The following is an 18098-nucleotide window of genomic DNA, read 5'->3' on the forward strand; positions in this document are numbered from 1 at the left end:
AGAGGCCGGAGACTGGTGCTGCAAGTTTCCGTGTTAGAAGCTGCTACTTGGACGTGACAATGTGGGCATATCCTGAATACGTGGAACACAAGGCTTCTGCACCAACGTTTTCGTGGGTGCTGTCGAGCTCACTAGTTTTCACGATAGATTGACAAACGACGACTCACGCCGCAGCACGCAGGAGCTGGGTGAACTCTTAACTGCCTTTCGAAGTGTTCACACACCTTGGCATGTATGCGACAATTCGCGTAACTGCGACGCCAAACCGAATTGCCTCGCTGGTATAGCCGGTATATCCGGACGTCAGTAACTGTTGGATATGACAGTACTCAGGGCATTAAAACTTTGGAAGATAGGTTGACCTCGACAATGCTGAATTCACTTGGATTTAGGAATGTGTGTTCTGTTGACGGACATATGCAGAAAAAATTGGCCGCGTATCTGCGTGCTTCGCTGCAAATGTCGTCTACAGACGATAGAAGAGGCGCTGCGTGAGATATCGACGCCATCTGGCACTACGTCGGGAAACATGAGTGCTGTGTTGCTGGCTGGTAGTCCCGGCGCAGCAGTAGGCGAAGACCGGTGGTGACCAACGCGACCGGCGGGGACGCCAGCCAGCCCGAACACGCGATATGGCGCGAAGCGCCGAAGCAGAAGAAACGTCCGCACTCAACGAGTACTCTCCACACACTATTTTATTTACACGTCGCCTGGGTGAAAGAGGAATGCCAGAGCGGAGCCCCATGGTATTCGTACAGTGCAATACTGAACCGAAACCGAAACACAACAATGAGCTCGTGCAGAGGGCACGGAGGAAGGCAAGTTTCAGCGCAGTCGCATTTTCAGCGCAGCTTAAGAAACGAGGGTCTCTGGAGTTACGTATCTATGTACTTTCTATTAAAGGAACACACCACCTAATACTTACCTAGTGATGTTGCGCCCCAGGTATGCGTAATGTTTGCGTTTAAATGCGAAGCATTTCTTAGCGAACTTCTGCGACTTTGAGCGTATCTATCTATCTATCTATCTATCTATCTATCTATCTATCTATCTATCTATCTATCTATCTATCTATCTATCTATCTATCTATCTATCTATCTATCTATCTATCTATCTATCTATCTAGCCGCCTACGACTTTGTGCTCTCCTGGTCGCTTGGTTAATCGAATGTACACCAAAATTGGTATGGCGTAACATGACTGTATGACGAACATCAATGACAAGTCATAATATGAAAATCATGACACGGATGTCATGTACAGCATGATTTACATGCCACGCTCATGGTGCGCTGGCGGCCATTTCGCTAGCTTTATATACACCAAAATTGGTATCTTGCGACGTGACTGTGTAATGAACATAAATAACACAATTTAACATAAAAATCATGACATGCATGTCGTGTACAGCATGACTTACGTGCCACGCTCATGGGGCGCTGGCGGCCGTTTCGCTAGCGTGATCTACCCCGAAATTGGTATTGCGCGACGTGACTGTGTGACGAACATAAAAACGCGACTTAACATGAAAGTCATGACACGCATGTCATGTACAGCATGACTTACATGCCACGCTCATGGTGCGCTGGCGGCCGTTTCGCTAGCTTGATATACACAAAAATTGGTACCTTGCGACGTGTACGTGTGACGAACATAAATAAGACAGTTAACATGAAAATCATGACACGCATGTCATGTGCAGCATGACTTACGTGCCACGCTCATGGGGCGCTGGCGGCCGTTTCGCTAGCTTGATATACTCCGAAATTGGTATCTTGCGATGTGACTGTGTTACGAACATAAATAACACGAGTTAACATGAAAGTCATGACACACATGTCACTTACAGCATGACTTACGTGCCACGCTCATGGTGCGCTGGCGGCCGTTTCGCTAGCTTGATCTGCCCCGAAGTTGGTATTGCGCAAATTTACTGTGTGACGAACATAAATAATAGGAGTTAACATGAAAACCATGACACGCATTTCCCTCAATGACATACAAGAGGATGTATGCAGCTCTTTGCTGGCTGCTTGGCATTACATCGGTTCCCACAATGCGTGGGATCTGCCGGCTTTTTTCTTCTTTGTTGCCTTTTTTGCTTTACAGTTGTTCACACAGGAACAGGAATGGTAAAACACACTTGGACCAAGCTTTGATTTGAAGTGCTCACATGCTGGTGCTTGAAAGTCATTAGCAAAAAGACCCTATACAGGCGTCATGTCGGGTAAGGAATCGCGTTAACATATGTATTATAGCTTAGCAAAGGAGTAAAATATACACCAGTAATCACACAATGGTGGTTGTGCAACGAGTGCATGGTTTGATGCTTCCCACCCACTGCAAAGTGCTGAGCCATATTTCTTCATTGTCATCGCCCACATGCAGCATCAAGAAAGTGCACTTAATACCTCACAGATATGAACCGGGTACCTCGATTATTCACATAATGACGAATAATGGCGTAGGTGTACTTCCAAAAATTGTGATGTGTGGCGTAGTCCACACCTCGCGGAAAGCCAAACAGTTGGTCTTGCCCCAACACCAAGCTGCGCTCAGAATTCGCATTAGGCAGTATCGCATTCCTGGGAGGATTTTTTAAATGCGAAGCATTTCCTAGCGAACCTCTGGCACTTTGAGCGTTTCTATCTACGTATCTGTCTATCTATCTATCTATCTAGCCGCCTACGTCTGGGTGATCTCATGATCGCCTCCTCAACTTGGTGTAGACCAACATTTGCATGGGAGGGTAAGAGGATTTGGCGAATATGATTGCCGGGTCATGACATGAATAATATTAAACTGCTGTCGCGTGCGCCGTCAAACCCTTTCCATTAGACATGTGTAGCACATACCCGTTTACCACGGGCCGTGGTGTACAGGTATGCGCCACAGGTGATTGACAGTTTATATCTACCCAGGAACGGCGAGAACAGAAGTTGGTAACTTAAATGCTAGAGCGTTAAGGAAAACCAACATCGGCAGCGTTGACTCAGCGAATGGAAATATTAAAAATTAGGATCCCAGCAGGAATCGAACGCAAGCAGTCTGCGTGGCAATCAGGTATTCTACCACTGAGCCACGCCAGGTCTACAAACTGGCCTGGAAAAACAGCCTATGCAGGCGTACTATCGGTGCAACGTCAATTGTGGTTGTGGTGCTGGCTATCTAATTTTACAACACAGCAATAAACACTACATGATACTCCTACGATGTGTACTCCTACGATACAGGCGTCATATCAGATGAACGTCTTTAGTTCCAGTGTTGGCTCCTCTTTTATAGCAGTCTAATAAACATTACATTTGTATTCCTATGATTCAGGAAGCTATATTGAAGCATTGCTCGACCCCGGAGGAATACATTACGAACGTTACATATGATATCCACATCACAGCACCGTAAAGTGCACTTCGTCCACCAGAACGACGCAGTGTCCTCTTCATTTCTTACGAGGCTGGGCGATGGCCTCATGCTGACCGAGGATGATGCCAGATTAATTGACAGCCGCTTTGTAGACTAGGCTACGTAGGCCACATACGCCCAGGTAGTCTACGAATACGACAAACACCATCCACTGAAGTTGGTCTACGTAGCACTATCCAGGCCTACCAGCCTCGACGGCCTATACCTCACCAACACGAAGGGTGGCTTCAGGTTCGGACATGTCGCCGGCTCTGTCGACAGATAATTTGTCGACGAAATCAACGAGGCATCCACGAATTCCAACAGCTCTACTATACCACATACTTCACTACACATGGACCCCTCGTCACCACGATCACGACCGCATCCTATAACAAGTCATGACCAGCTGCTGGTGCTCACTGATCATGGTGATGATGCCCTTGTTCAAGAACTGTCAAGAACTTCTTGCACACATGCACACGGGTTCGTGAGGCGTGCGTGCGTTTTCGGGACACGTATAAGCACTACATATCAGCTTACCGCGTCTGGTTTTGGTAATACCCACGTTGCCATTGGCAGCGTTACCCAACCGTAAACAACTGGTTATATAACACATATGCGGCTCTTCAACATATATATGTGTGCGTGTAAAATATATACAAATCTTTAGCGTCATTTTGTAACGTGTCGCTCAGTAAAAAAGTTACGCCACAGTCACCTACCCGCCACATGCTTCGCATAACATCGACTCCCACGGTACGTGGGATCTACCGAATTTTTTTAATCTTCTCAAGTATGTGCTCCCATTTCCACAGTACTTTATTACAAAATGCGTAGCACCCATGTGCAGCAAATGAGATATTATTGCGCTAACAGAAATGATGTCAGTATACTAAAACTCCCAAGCTGGTCAGAACGAGCAGTTTGGCCGAGGCGCGACCCCTAAATTGAGCACAGAGCACCACTGTCCACGGGGATAGATGCCGGGTGATTTGACGGTTAAGCAACTTCTTTTCGTGTTGGCACGGCTAGCTCTTTTAAAGTCTGTCGCACGAGGCTGCTGCTGCTGCAAAAAAAAAAAATAGTTCACTCGCGCAGCAGAAATGCTATTTTTGGAGGACCCAGGCTTCCTTTGACACGACTGTCATATCAGCGATGGGATTGCCGCGTTGCCCAGTGTTGCTTGCTGCTACTATTCATAGCAAATGAGAGGAAATATTTGTGCTGTAATGAAGAAAAGAGTACGCTATAATGTTGTTCACCTTTTCGTAAATGCTTGCTTTTTGTAATTTAAAAACGTGTTGAAGCTAAGGGTGCTCAAAAAAGTGGCCAAGCTTGCTTTAAGCCGCGCAAGGCTTGAAACCGTGAAACTTGAAGAAATCTGAAAAATAATCTGGTTGCTTCATGGTTCATTCTAGGCCTTAGCTAGGTGATGCAGGTTGTTTGGAGGTTGCTTAGTGGTAGTTGCTAGGCTTTAATTGGTGATGCTAGGTTGCTTCTACGTTCATTCTCAGCGCATAGAGGTTCGAGGTAAACAAAAGACAGTCACATACTCTACAGGGCTAGGTTGAACTGGCTACATCGAGGTTGACCTTGGTAGTACCTAAGTTGAACTTGGCTTTATCGAGGCAAAACTTGGTGTGACTAGGTTGAACTTGGCATTAGCTAGGTTCGGTTGGGGCTCCGCCTAGGTGGTTATTCCGGTAGCACCACCAGCTAGTGTCGTTGGTACATACCCGTTTATGAGAATATTTTGTGATAGGCCACACAGTTGCACATACCAGTTTGATGACGATAGTTTTCTTCTTCATTTTTAGTGGACTAGTGATAAGTCGCGGTATTTACCGAATTTCGGTTGCACATACCTCTTTATGATAATTGTTTGCGCGTAGGCCGCACAACACATACCCCCAGGCCGCACAAATTACAGCTAGCTTAAACACCTTCGCTGGTAAAATATCCAAACTGAGGCGTTGCTGAGACAGGACCATGAGACAAGCTAGGCCAAGTTCCTTCTGCAGGCTGAGAGGGTCACTGTGGTGGTTCTTGGGCCCTCAGATGCAGGAAAACCAAGGCACGAACAAGAAACACATTTATCGACTTGACACACACAATTACACACACACACTTACACACGCTTTGTCCCACTGAACAATACAGATATCCCTAAGTCCTAACTTTTAGAGTTCTAATCACACGCAAGAGAATCGGCGCGTCCTGCCGTATAGGCCCGTCGAACGTCACTCACATACCGCAGTCAGGTAGCGATGATGCCAGCACGAATCGGACAGGTGCGTGGTGCGGAGGTGCACGAACATACGACGACCTGCTCGTCGCGGACGCTGACGACGGCCGACTCGGACGTGGCACCACGGCCACGATCTCGGCTCGGGAAAAGGTCAGTTTGGGCGTGGCACCGAGGCCACGATCTCGGCTCCAGAACGCGGTCAGCTCAGGTTGTGCCGGAACCGCCTGGACGTGGCACCGAGGCCACGATCTCGCCTCCGGAACGGGGTCAACTCAGGTTGTGCCGGAACCGCCTGTACGTGGCACCGAGGCCACGATCTCGCCTCCGGAACGGGGTCAGCTCAGGTTGTGCTGGAACCGCCTGTACGTGGCACCGAGGCCACGATCTCGGCTCCTGGCCCGCACGCTTGCTCGTTCCCGGGACACACCAAGCTCGTCCCGGCTGGCCTGGTCGCACCAGCTCGGTCCCTTTTTCTCTCGGCCCAACGACCGGCGCTCTGGCTGCCTGGCCGCGTTCTTTCAGCCCGGCGACGTTCTGCCGCTCTCGAGCTTCGCGAGCGTCTCGCTCGCGCACACCGTCGTCGTCGTCTCTGGTTCGGCGTACCCTCTTGTGGGCCATAGTCTCTTACCACACATATAGACTCTTACTACACTTCCCCCAACTTCCAGTTCGTTGTACACACTAGTCAGTATTGTAGTCAGATGCAGACTTACTAAGCACACACATAATAGAATAATAGCAGTACAATCAGAGAACACTGAAGAACAGTTGTGTACAACGACTATAAATCATGGGTCACTGAAATCCACGCGGCTCATGTAGTCAGCGCCGACATTGTCCGCACCACGAATGTATTCAACGTGAAAGTCATACTCCATAAGGAGCAAACTCCACCGTAGAACCCTGCTGTTTAGATGCTTCGCCGACTGAATGTAGGACAGTGGTTGATGATCGCACTGCAATACGAAAGGCCGGCCATATAGAAAAACGTGATATTTTTGGATTGCCCAGACCACAGCTAGGCATTCTCTTTCGATGGTAGAGTAGGCCGATTCACGGGGTAGTAATTTCCGGCTCGCATACGATACTGGATGCAGACGACCATCATGCTCCTGGAGTAATACTGAACCTAAGCTTCGTGACGATGCATCAGTCCGCAGCACAAAAGGTTTGCGCAAGTCAGGAGATCGCAACACAGGTTGCGTGGATAAACGTTTCTTCACGTCTTGGAACGCTTGTTCGCTTTCTTTATTCCATACCAGCTTATTGGGAAAGCCTTTTTTCGTGAGCTCGGTCAATCCAAATGTCAACTCGGCATAGTTGGGCACGAAGTCGCGATAGTAGCCCGCAAGACCGAGAAAGGCTTTTAGTTCTTTCTTGGTTTGTGGTTGTGCTGCCGCCTGGATCTTGTCAGTGATTCCCTTCATCATCTGCAGTAAGCCCTGGCCGACAACGTGACCCAAAAAAGTGGTCGTAGGACAGCCGACTTCGCATTTTGCTGGCAAAATAGTCAGGTGAGCAGCTCTGACACGCTCGAAAAATCTCGTCAGCGTTTCCAGATGATCTTCCCAAGTCTTGGTAGCGATGAGCACGTCGTCAAAGTAATACAAGACATTTGGAATTCCTTCGGTTATGGTGCGCATTAGCCGATTAAATACCGCTGGCGCAGTCTTGATGCCAAATGGCATATACTTGAAGTGGTATAAGCCAGATTCGCATGAAAAAGCTGTAAGCTCTCTGGACTGGTTGGCCATAGGGACTTGCCAGTAGCCCTTGGTGAAATCGAAACGTGAGAAATAGTTACATCCCGTGAGCTTCGCAAACATCATGTCCGTGCGCGGAATCGGCTCACAATCCGGGAGTATAACATTGTTCAGTTGTCGAAAGTCGATGCACAGCCTCATGGTGCCATCTTTCTTTTTAACGACAACTATAGGTGAACTGTAGGCCGAGGTGGATCTTTCAATCACACCCAGCCGCAACATGTCTTTTATTTCATCTTCCACGGCATCTTTCACAGCGAACGGCAATGGATATTGTCGTAATTGTATCGGAGCCTCTGAAGTGAGCTTCAATTCACATTGAACCACCTCTGTCTTCCCCGGTACGTCGGAGAAGATATCTCTGAAGCTTTCAAGAACGTCCATGACTTGCTGTCGCTCGTTAGCGTTGAGCTCCGTAGATATGTTAACATCCGTCCAGTGTTGCGCCTGATCTAATGGAACATGTGGTACGTCGTCGCAAAAGTCCTCGTTTGCCTCCGTATCTGGTGGCTGTGTAGCTGCTGTAGCTGCTGCCATAGTTTGTTGGGTTGGTGGTTTGCGCTCTTCATATTTCTTTAACATATTTATATGAAAGAGCGTAGACTTGTTGCCGAGGTTGACGAGGTAATCGAGTTCACCTCGTTTCTCCACCACTGAGAAAGGCCCCTTCCAGGAGAGGAGCAGCTTATTGCTGTCAGCTGGTAACAATATCAGCACTCGATCTCCCGGCGAAAGGTTGCGCTTCCTCGCTTTCTTGTCGTAATAGCATTTCTGTAACTTCTTTGCCTTCTCTAATTCATCGTGTGCCAGCGCACATGTTTGTTCCAGACGTTGACGAAGCTCCATCATATATGTATACGAGGTCTTGGTCTGACTATCGAGGCGAGCGTTCGTCCAGAGCTCCTTCAGGACCGCCATAGGTCCTCGAACATATCGACCATACAGCAATTCAAAAGGAGAGAACCCAGTGCTACGCTGTGGAAGTTCGCGGTATGCGAACAAAAGTGGTGCGAGGTAGCGGTCCCAGGTCTTCGGACGCTCTTGGCACATGCGCCCTATCATGCGCTTCAGTGTGCCGTTAAAACGTTCAACTAGACCATTAGCCATCGGATGATACGGCGTGGTAGGCAGTTGTTTCACAGACAACAGCCGTGTAAACTCCTTCATAACGGCCGACATGAACGATGTGCCGCGATCACTAATGATCTCCCTTGGAATGCCGACGCGGGAGAACATTTCCAGAAGGCCCTCTGCGACTTGTCTTGATTCGATTGATGGTAGCGCAACCGCATCTGGGTATCGCGTCGCAAAGTCTACCATGGTCAGTATACAGCGGTTGCGGTTGTCAGAGGTTGGCGACAATGGTCCAACTATATCAATACCAACTCTGGAGAATGGTGTGTCGACGGTAGGCATAGTGCCCAAGGGAGCGCGTCCCACCAGGTGACGAGGCACTGTGCGTTGACATACGTCACACGACTTCACAAACCGCTTCGTATCAGATTGGACACCCGGCCAGTAGAAGTCCCCAGTAACTCTGCTTACTGTTCTTGTGATGCCCTGATGGCCGGCTAGAATGCCTTCATGCGCTAACTTAAGGACAGTTTCGCGCAGTTGACGAGGCACCACTAGTTGCGCCAATTCCTTTCCACAAGACAACTTCTGTTTGCGGAAGAGAATTCCGTCACGTAGGAAGAACACGGTTTCCCGGTCGTTCAACACAATCCTTTTACCAATTGCCTCGAAACAGGCTCGTAGTGTTTCATCATCGGCCTGATATTGCTGTAGTATTTCGCTTTCTACACGCAAAGACGGCAGAGACATCACGGGTAAAGGCGTGTCTTTCCCCACTTTCGTTCGGCCTGCTCCTACAACAGCTGTTTTTTCTGGGTCAAGACCCCCAATCAATACATTCTCCTGGGCCATGTTCTCAACTTCTTCGACCGCTGTCTTCTCCTGAGAGGCAGCAACGTCACCGGATTCCATCGCTGGCTTCTCCTTGTCGCAGTCGATGGTCGGTTTCTTCTCGGTTTTCCTACGAGTATCAGCGTCAAGTGGGATTGCGTCTGGCAATACCGCGCCCTTGATGTTCCCTAAAATCACGTCGTACAGTGGGTCCACCATGCACTTTACGAGTACTTCACCCACAAAAAATGGACTGCGTAAAAATACCTTGGCTTCTGGAAGGTACCTCGCCGTACGATCAAGTAAATACACTGGACTCGATGTTCCAGTAAATTTCTCTTTCGGTACTAAGGCCTGTCGCACGACAACGGTGTTGCAGCCGGTGTCCAGGAGCACGTCAACTTGTCTCTTCTCCAGGAACCCCTTCATGACAGGCACGTTCACAACGTTGCCGGGCGTAACAGGCCGACTAGATGTCGCAGTGACGATGGGTATCGTCTCACCGTCTTGCAGCGTCACGTATCCATCCTTGAGCTGCTGAGAAGTCGGGTTCTTTCCTTCCTCCGACAGGACACACGACGCCTGGTTCTTATGAAATTGACGGTTACAGTATTCGCTGCTGTGGCCAGTCCTATAGCATTTACCACATCGGCCCGGCGTATTTCCTTTGGTACGTGACCAGCAGCCAGCTGCGCGATGCCCCGTCTTGTCACATAAGAAGCACCGGTTCGCAGGTTTCCCTGCCTTCCTCGCTGCCTCGGACTTCTTTGCAAGCTCAGATGGCCCTGTCTCTTTGTGAGCGTGTTCTTTATTCAAGTTAGAGAGCGCCTGCGCTTCCATAAAGTTGTCAGCGGTCTCACACATTGCACTTAGTGACTGGCACTGTCTTTCCTTCAGAAAAATTCTGAGTGCTGGGGAACAACCTTTCATGAACTGTTCACATATGATCAGTTCCCTTAAGCCAGAATAGCTTCTCTCTGTCTTGCTCATTTCCATCCAATGATCAAAATATCCCGAGAGTCTTGCAGCATACTGCAGGCCGGACTCATTATCCGCGGGTTTCGCTTTGCGGAATTTCTCCCGATAGTCTTCTGCAGTGTACCGAAACCGCTGCAGTAGCGCCGCTCTTAATTGGTCATAATCTAATGCAGCTGTCGGATCCAACCGGCCTATCACAGTAAGAGCCTCTCCAGTCATGCATAAGCTCAATGACAAAGCCCATTTCTCACGTGGCCACCCTTGACAAGTCGCGACCCGCTCAAACCGCTGTAGGTAGGCGTCGAGATCGTCCCGTGTTTCGTCAAAGGGCGGTATCAGTTTATGAGGGCTATATACATCCGGTGCACGTGTAGTGCTCGTGGTGACGCTCGAGGTAGCTCCCCCTGGTTCATTAGCCTCGGCTGACTGTCGTCCCGCGCTTTCCTGTAGTTTAAGCTTCAGCTCCAAAATCTTGAGCTCTTGTTCCTGCAGTAGGCGTTGCCCCTCAGCGCTTTCTTTAGCTTCCTCTCGTTCACGTGCGCGTTCATCGCGAGCTAGTGCGCATTCTTTGTCCACCCATTCTCTAAGCGCATCCTTCTCGAGCCCTAGTTCCCGGCCAAGTGCGAAAAATCTTTCCCTGTCCATGGCTCAGCCCCGCATCTGAGTAATTGCTGTAATATTAATGTGCTATCCTGGCAGGCTCGCCAAATGTGGTGGTTCTTGGGCCCTCAGATGCAGGAAAACCAAGGCACGAACAAGAAACACATTTATCGACTTGACACACACAATTACACACACACACTTACACACGCTTTGTCCCACTGAACAATACAGATATCCCTAAGTCCTAACTTTTAGAGTTCTAATCACACGCAAGAGAATCGGCGCGTCCTGCCGTATAGGCCCGTCGAACGTCACTCACATACCGCAGTCAGGTAGCGATGATGCCAGCACGAAGCGGACAGGTGCGTGGTGCGGAGGTGCACGAACATACGACGACCTGCTCGTCGCGGACGCTGACGACGGCCGACTCGGACGTGGCACCACGGCCACGATCTCGGCTCGGGAAAAGGTCAGTTTGGGCGTGGCACCGAGGCCACGATCTCGGCTCCAGAACGGGGTCAGCTCAGGTTGTGCCGGAACCGCCTGGACGTGGCACCGAGGCCACGATCTCGCCTCCGGAACGGGGTCAGCTCAGGTTGTGCCGGAACCGCCTGTACGTGGCACCGAGGCCACGATCTCGCCTCTGGAACGGGGTCAGCTCAGGTTGTGCCAGAACCGCCTGTACGTGGCACCGAGGCCACGATCTCGGCTCCTGGCCCGCACGCTTGCTCGTTCCCGGGACACACCAAGCTCGTCCCGGCTGGCCTGGTCGCACCAGCTCGGTCCCTTTTTCTCTCGGCCCAACGACCGGCGCTCTGGCTGCCTGGCCGCGTTCTTTCAGCCCGGCGACGTTCTGCCGCTCTCGAGCTTCGCGAGCGTCTCGCTCGCGCACACCGTCGTCGTCGTTTCTGGTTCGGCGTACCCTCTTGTGGGGCATAGTCTCTTACCACACATATAGACTCTTACTACACTCACGTATCGGAATCCCGAAGTGTAACGGCGCATTCTTCTTCTCTTTCATTGTGTTGTTTATTAAATGCGAAGCATTTCTTAGCGAACCTATGGCACTTTGAGCGTTTCTATCTATCTATCTATCTATCTATCTATCTATCTATCTATCTATCTATCTATCTATCTATCTATCTATCTATCTATCTATCTATCTATCTATCTATCTATCTATCTATCTATCTATCTATCTATCTATCTAGCTGCCTACGTCTGGGTGCTCTCATAATCACCTCCTTAACTTGGTGTAGGCCAAAATTTGCATGGGAGGGTAAGAGGATTTGATGAATATGACTGTCGGGTCATTACATTGATAACGTGAAACATTCGGCAGATCCCACGTACCGTGGGAGTCGGTTTTATGCGAAGCATGCGGCGGGAAGGTGACTGGGGCATAATTTTTTTACTGAGCGACAAGTTACAAAATGACGCTATAGATCTGTATAAATTTCATACGCACATATATATGTTCAAGAGCCGCATATGTGTTATATAACCAGTTGTTTACGGTTCTGTAACACTGTCAACGGCAAGGTGGGTATTACCAACACCAGAAGCGGTAAGCTGATATGTAGTGCTTATACTTGTCCCTTATGATGGATAACGCACGCGCGTTTCACGAACCCGTGTGCATGTGTGGAAGAAGTTCTTGACAGTTCTTGAACAAGGTCACCATCTCTGTGCTCAGTGAGCACCAGCAGCTAGTCATGGCTTGTTATAGGATCCGGTCGTAATCGCGGTGACGAGGGGTCCACGTGTAGTGAAGTACGAGGTATAGTACAGCTGTTGGAATTCATGGATGCGTCGGTCATTTTGTCGACAAATTCTCTGTCGATAGAGCCGGCGACATCTCGGAACCCGAAGTCACCCTTCGCGTAGGTTAGGTATAGGCCGTCGAGGCTTGTAAGCCAGGATAGTGCTACGTAGACCAACATCAGTGGATGGCGCTTGTCGTATTCTGTCACGGATCTCCGGATAACAGCCGGACAGAAGGAACAGACGAGGCGAGAGCGTTACACAAACCTATTTTAATTACACACAAGAAAAACACACATTGTTAGCTCAAACCACTGCAAACATTAAAAAGGAACATACAAAGAATAAACTAGCGCTAAACACAGTTATTGCTCAAGGAACAATTGAGTGAGAGAGTCAAACAACTAAAATTACGAGGCGTTCATCGCTTACACCACTCACGGCGTTCTGTCCCGTTGGAAGAGTCGAGGCGTTGCGGGGGGCACAAGCGTTGAAGTAGGCGTTCCAGTCGATGTCCCAGGCTTTAACCGTGGCCGAATGCGGACTGGCGTTGTAGACGAGGGTGGGCAGCACCGGGTTCAGTGACCTGGGCGTCGCAGGTCCTTCAGATGGCCAGCGTCTCCCGGGAGGAGAATCTGGCTCGGTCGAAGCCTACGGAGCGGTGCCGTAGGTCGGTGCGCTCGGTGCACAGGCCGATGGCGCGTCCTGGGCGTCGCTGGTAGTCCCAGGTCCGTGGACGTGTCCTCGAACAGGCAGTGGCTACGGTGCGATGCCGTAGCACGAGGAAGAGCCGGGGCGCCCGGAACACAGGCCGGCGACGCTCGTCCCCCGCTTTCCAAGCTCACGCGCTGCCGTTCGAACACTCCAGGCCCCCTCTCGCCACGTCACCTTCTTTTTTATACGTCCCGCTTCGTTTTCCTCTTCTTCTAATCTGCGGTTATACGTCACGATACCCTTGGCATCTTCCTCTTCCTTTCCCGCGTCTTTGCTGCCATCTCTTATATGTGACAATGGCCCCCTCCTTCAAGAGTTTTCTTCAGAAGAAAACTGCTCAAAACCTGCTTTGTCTTCAGACGAGCTCTGGTCCGACGTTTACCACATTAGTCTCACTCTGACGCACCACCGCACTCGTCTTCCAGTGTCATTATTGTCTTAAATGCACCCAACGTACACCACTGACACAAAATAACCGTGATTGTCCACACTAAACACTTGTTCATATTCTTAATATTCTTACAATCACTATTATTGTCCTTGGACAGCACGATACCACGAACACGACCCTGACTCGCCACACCACACAGTTACGCATATGAACGCGTACGGGGCTCATCCGTTTCACTACTCATTAAGTCGTCCGTAATGGTTGTTTTGAATATGCGCGCCGACACACGTCACACGACCTTACATAACGTTTGATGTCACTCTGGAGACCTGGCCAAAAGAATTCCTCTGTAATTCTGGCCACCATTTTACGCACTCCCTGGTGTCCAGCCTTACTACTAACATGTCCCATGCTCAACACCGTCTTTCGAAGACGCTCTGGTACCACTAACTGCTGGACCTTCCGTCCGTACCTTAATGTGCGTTTCCTGACAAGAAGACCATCGACTACTTGAAATTGCCACGATGTGCGACTGCGTCCCCTTTTTAGTACCTGCCCTACCTTCTCAAAGCATCTCTGCAGGCTAGGGTCATGCTTCTGCTCCTTCGCAATCTCTGCCAGTGGTACACCTAAAACCGACGTAGCTGACGCGCGAAGCAGACGCGGCTGTGCATTGGCCTTGTCTTCAGCCCTCGTCTCTACGGCCGCTGCAAAACTGACCGCGCATATTCTTTCCTGTGCTGTCTCACGCCTGCTCCACTCCACATCAGGCTCATTCACGCCTCTTACTCCTGGTGCATTGCCCAAGATAATATCATACAGCGGTTGTTCGACACATTTCGCTAATAGCTGCCCTGTGTAGTATGGCGTGGATACAAAAAATCTTGGCTTCGGGAAGGTGTCTGACCGTGCCGTCTACAAGAGTTACGGAGGACAACGTTCCTGTCAAGTCCTCATCCTTCACAAGGCTTCTCCGAACCAGAACTGTGTTGGCCCCGCTGTCCCTTAAGACCAAGACATGCCGATCGCGTATTCGTCCTACAACCACCGGCATTGCTGCTTTCAAACCAGGCGTTCCATCTACCATGCTACTCTGCTGTAGCGTCCCTTCTTTCTTGCATTGAAGAACTGCAGCTGATGCATGCAAGTCAGAAACACACGCCACCTTGTTCTGCGCTCGATATCTACATTCTTCCAAAGTATGCCCTATCCTTTTGCACTCTTGACATACGGTCTGCGTCTCGCGGGCTGTACCACTAGTACGGCAGTCAGCTGCACGGTGCCCGACCTTGTCGCAAAGAAAGCACCTTATGGGAGCTTTAGGCGCCCCTCCGTACATCTTTTGTCCAGTTCGATTCAGTTCCGGGACCTTTGGTTCCTCATCTCTAACCTTACTTAGGTTACTGAGCCCTTGCGCTTCTACAAATTGATCTGCCGCCTCGGCAAATTCGTCTAAACCATTTAACTTCCTTTCTTTCAGGAAGATTACTAATTGTGGACCACAACAAGCCAAAAACTGTTCTGTGACCATCTTGTCACGCACCTCTTCAAAGGTTTTCCCCGTGTTTGACATGTCTAGCCACCTGTCAAAATAGTTTGTCAAACGGCAAGAAAACTGCTTAGCCGTCTCGGAGTCCTCGGGTTTCGCGCTGCGGAATTTCTCGCGAAAACCCTCTGCAGTGAGCCTAAATCTCTGCAGGAGAGCCCTCTTGACTTTGTCGTAGTCCATTGAGTCACTGGCGGGCATCCTACCAAAGACGTTTAAGGCCTCCCCGACTAAGCACATGCTTAACGCTGTCGCCCACTCACTACGCTCCCAGCCTTGACCTAGGGCTATTCGTTCAAACCGGTGCAAGTATGCATCCAGGTCGTCTCTTCTGTCGTCAAATGGAGCCATTAACTTTTTCGGGCAGACTCGCGTCGCTCTCTGAGGTTCTCTTTCTACTGTGGAGCCTCTATCACCTGTGCTCATCTCGCTACCTCCCTCCAAAGTCCGCTGTTTCCACAGGAGGAACTCTTTCTCGCGCTCAATTCTCCTCTTGTCGCGTTCCTCCTCTTCACGCCTCTCCTCGTGCCTCTCCGCTCGCTCTTCCCTCAGCCTCTTTTCCTCGCGATCGTATAGACTCATCGCTTCCTCACTCGACATACCAAGCTTCGCAGCCGACTCTAATATCTTCGTCAAGTCCATTCCTTCTGCCGAAAAGAAATCCGTGAGACCCACAACAAAAAATAAGAAAAAGGATCCTGGCAGGCTCGCCACTTATTTTTGTCACGGATCTCCGGATAACAGCCGGACAGAAGGAACAGACGAGGCGAGAGCGTTACACAAACCTATTTTAATTACACACAAGAAAAACACACATTGTTAGCTCAAACCACTGCAAACATTAAAAAGGAACATACAAAGAATAAACTAGCGCTAAACACAGTTATTGCTCAAGGAACAATTGAGTGAGAGAGTCAAACAACTAAAATTACGAGGCGTTCATCGCTTACACCACTCACGGCGTTCTGTCCCGTTGGAAGAGTCGAGGCGTTGCGGGGGGCACAAGCGTTGAAGTAGGCGTTCCAGTCGATGTCCCAGGCTTTAACCGTGGCCGAATGCGGACTGGCGTTGTAGACGAGGGTGGGCAGCACCGGGTTCAGTGACCTGGGCGTCGCAGGTCCTTCAGATGGCCAGAGTCTCCCGGGAGGAGAATCTGGCTCGGTCGAAGCCTACGGAGCGGTGCCGTAGGTCGGTGCGCTCGGTGCACAGGCCGATGGCGCGTCCTGGGCGTCGCTGGTAGTCCCAGGTCCGTGGACGTGTCCTCGAACAGGCAGTAGCTACGGTGCGATGCCGTAGCACGAGGAAGAGCCGGGGCGCCCGGAACACAGGCCGGCGACGCTCGTCCCCCGCTTTCCAAGCTCACGCGCTGCCGTTCGAACACTCCAGGCCCCCTCTCGCCACGTCACCTTCTTTTTTATACGTCCCGCTTCGTTTTCCTCTTCTTCTAATCTGCGGTTATACGTCACGATACCCTTGGCATCTTCCTCTTCCTTTCCCGCGTCTTTGCTGCCATCTCTTATATGTGACATATTCGTACACTACCTGGGCGTACGTGGCCTACGTAGCCTAGTCTACAAAGCGGCTGTCAATCAATCTGGCATCATCCTCGGTTAGCATGAGGCCATCGCCCAGCCTCGTAAGAAATAAAGAGGACACTGCGTCGTTCTGGCGGACTAAGTGCACTTTACGGTGCGGTGATGTGGATATCATACGTAACTTTCATTCATGTATTCGTCCGGGGTCGAGCAATGCTTCAATATAGCTTGCGGAATCATAGCAATACAAATGTAATGTATATTAGACTGCTACAAAAGCGGAGCCAGCACTGGAGCCACAAACTTTAATCTCATATGATGCCTGTATCGTAGGAGTACACATCGTAGGAGTATCACGTATTGTTTATTGCTTTTCTGTAAAATTAGATAGCAAGCACCACAACCACAATTGACGCGTTGCATCGACATTACGCCTGCGTAGGCTGTTTTTCCAAACCAGTTTATAGACCTGGCGTGGCTCTGTGGTAGAATACCCGACTGCCACGCAGAATGCTTGGGTTCGATTCCTGCTGGGATCCTAATTTTCATTCTTTCCATTCGTCCGGTCAACTCTGCCGATGTTGGTTTTTCTTAACGCTCTCGCATTTAAGCTACCAATGTCTGTTCTCGCCGTTCCTGGCTAGATATAAACTGTCAATCACCTGTGGCGCATACCCGTAAACCGCGGCCTGTGGTAAACGGGTATGTGCCACACCTGTCCAGTGGAAAGGGTTTGACGACGTACGCGACAGGAGTTTCACGTTATCAATGTAATGACCCGACAGTCATATTCGTCAAATCCTCTTACCCTCCCATGCAAATTTTGGCCTACAACAAGTTAAGGAGGCGATTATGAGAGCATCCAGACGTAGGCGGCTAGATAGATAGATAGATAGATAGATAGATAGATACGTAGATAGAAACGCTCAAAGTGCCAGAGGTTCGCTAAGAAATGCTTCGCGTTTAAAATCCTGTCGCATTTAAAATCCTGGCCTACAAGCTTCGACGGCCTATACCTAAGCTACGCGAAGGGTGACTTCGGGTTCCGAGATGTCGCCGGCTCTATCGACAGACAATTTGTCGACAAAATGACCGACGCATCCATGAATTCCAACAGCTGTACTATACCTCATACTTCAATACACGTGGACCCCTCGTCACCGCGATTACGACCGGATCCTATAAGAAGTCATGACCAGCTGCTGGTGCTCACTGAGCACAGAGATGGTGACCTTGTTCAAG

Source organism: Rhipicephalus sanguineus, chromosome 6 (genome assembly GCF_013339695.2).
Source record: "Rhipicephalus sanguineus isolate Rsan-2018 chromosome 6, BIME_Rsan_1.4, whole genome shotgun sequence".
NCBI classification, from domain to species: domain Eukaryota; kingdom Metazoa; phylum Arthropoda; class Arachnida; order Ixodida; family Ixodidae; genus Rhipicephalus; species Rhipicephalus sanguineus.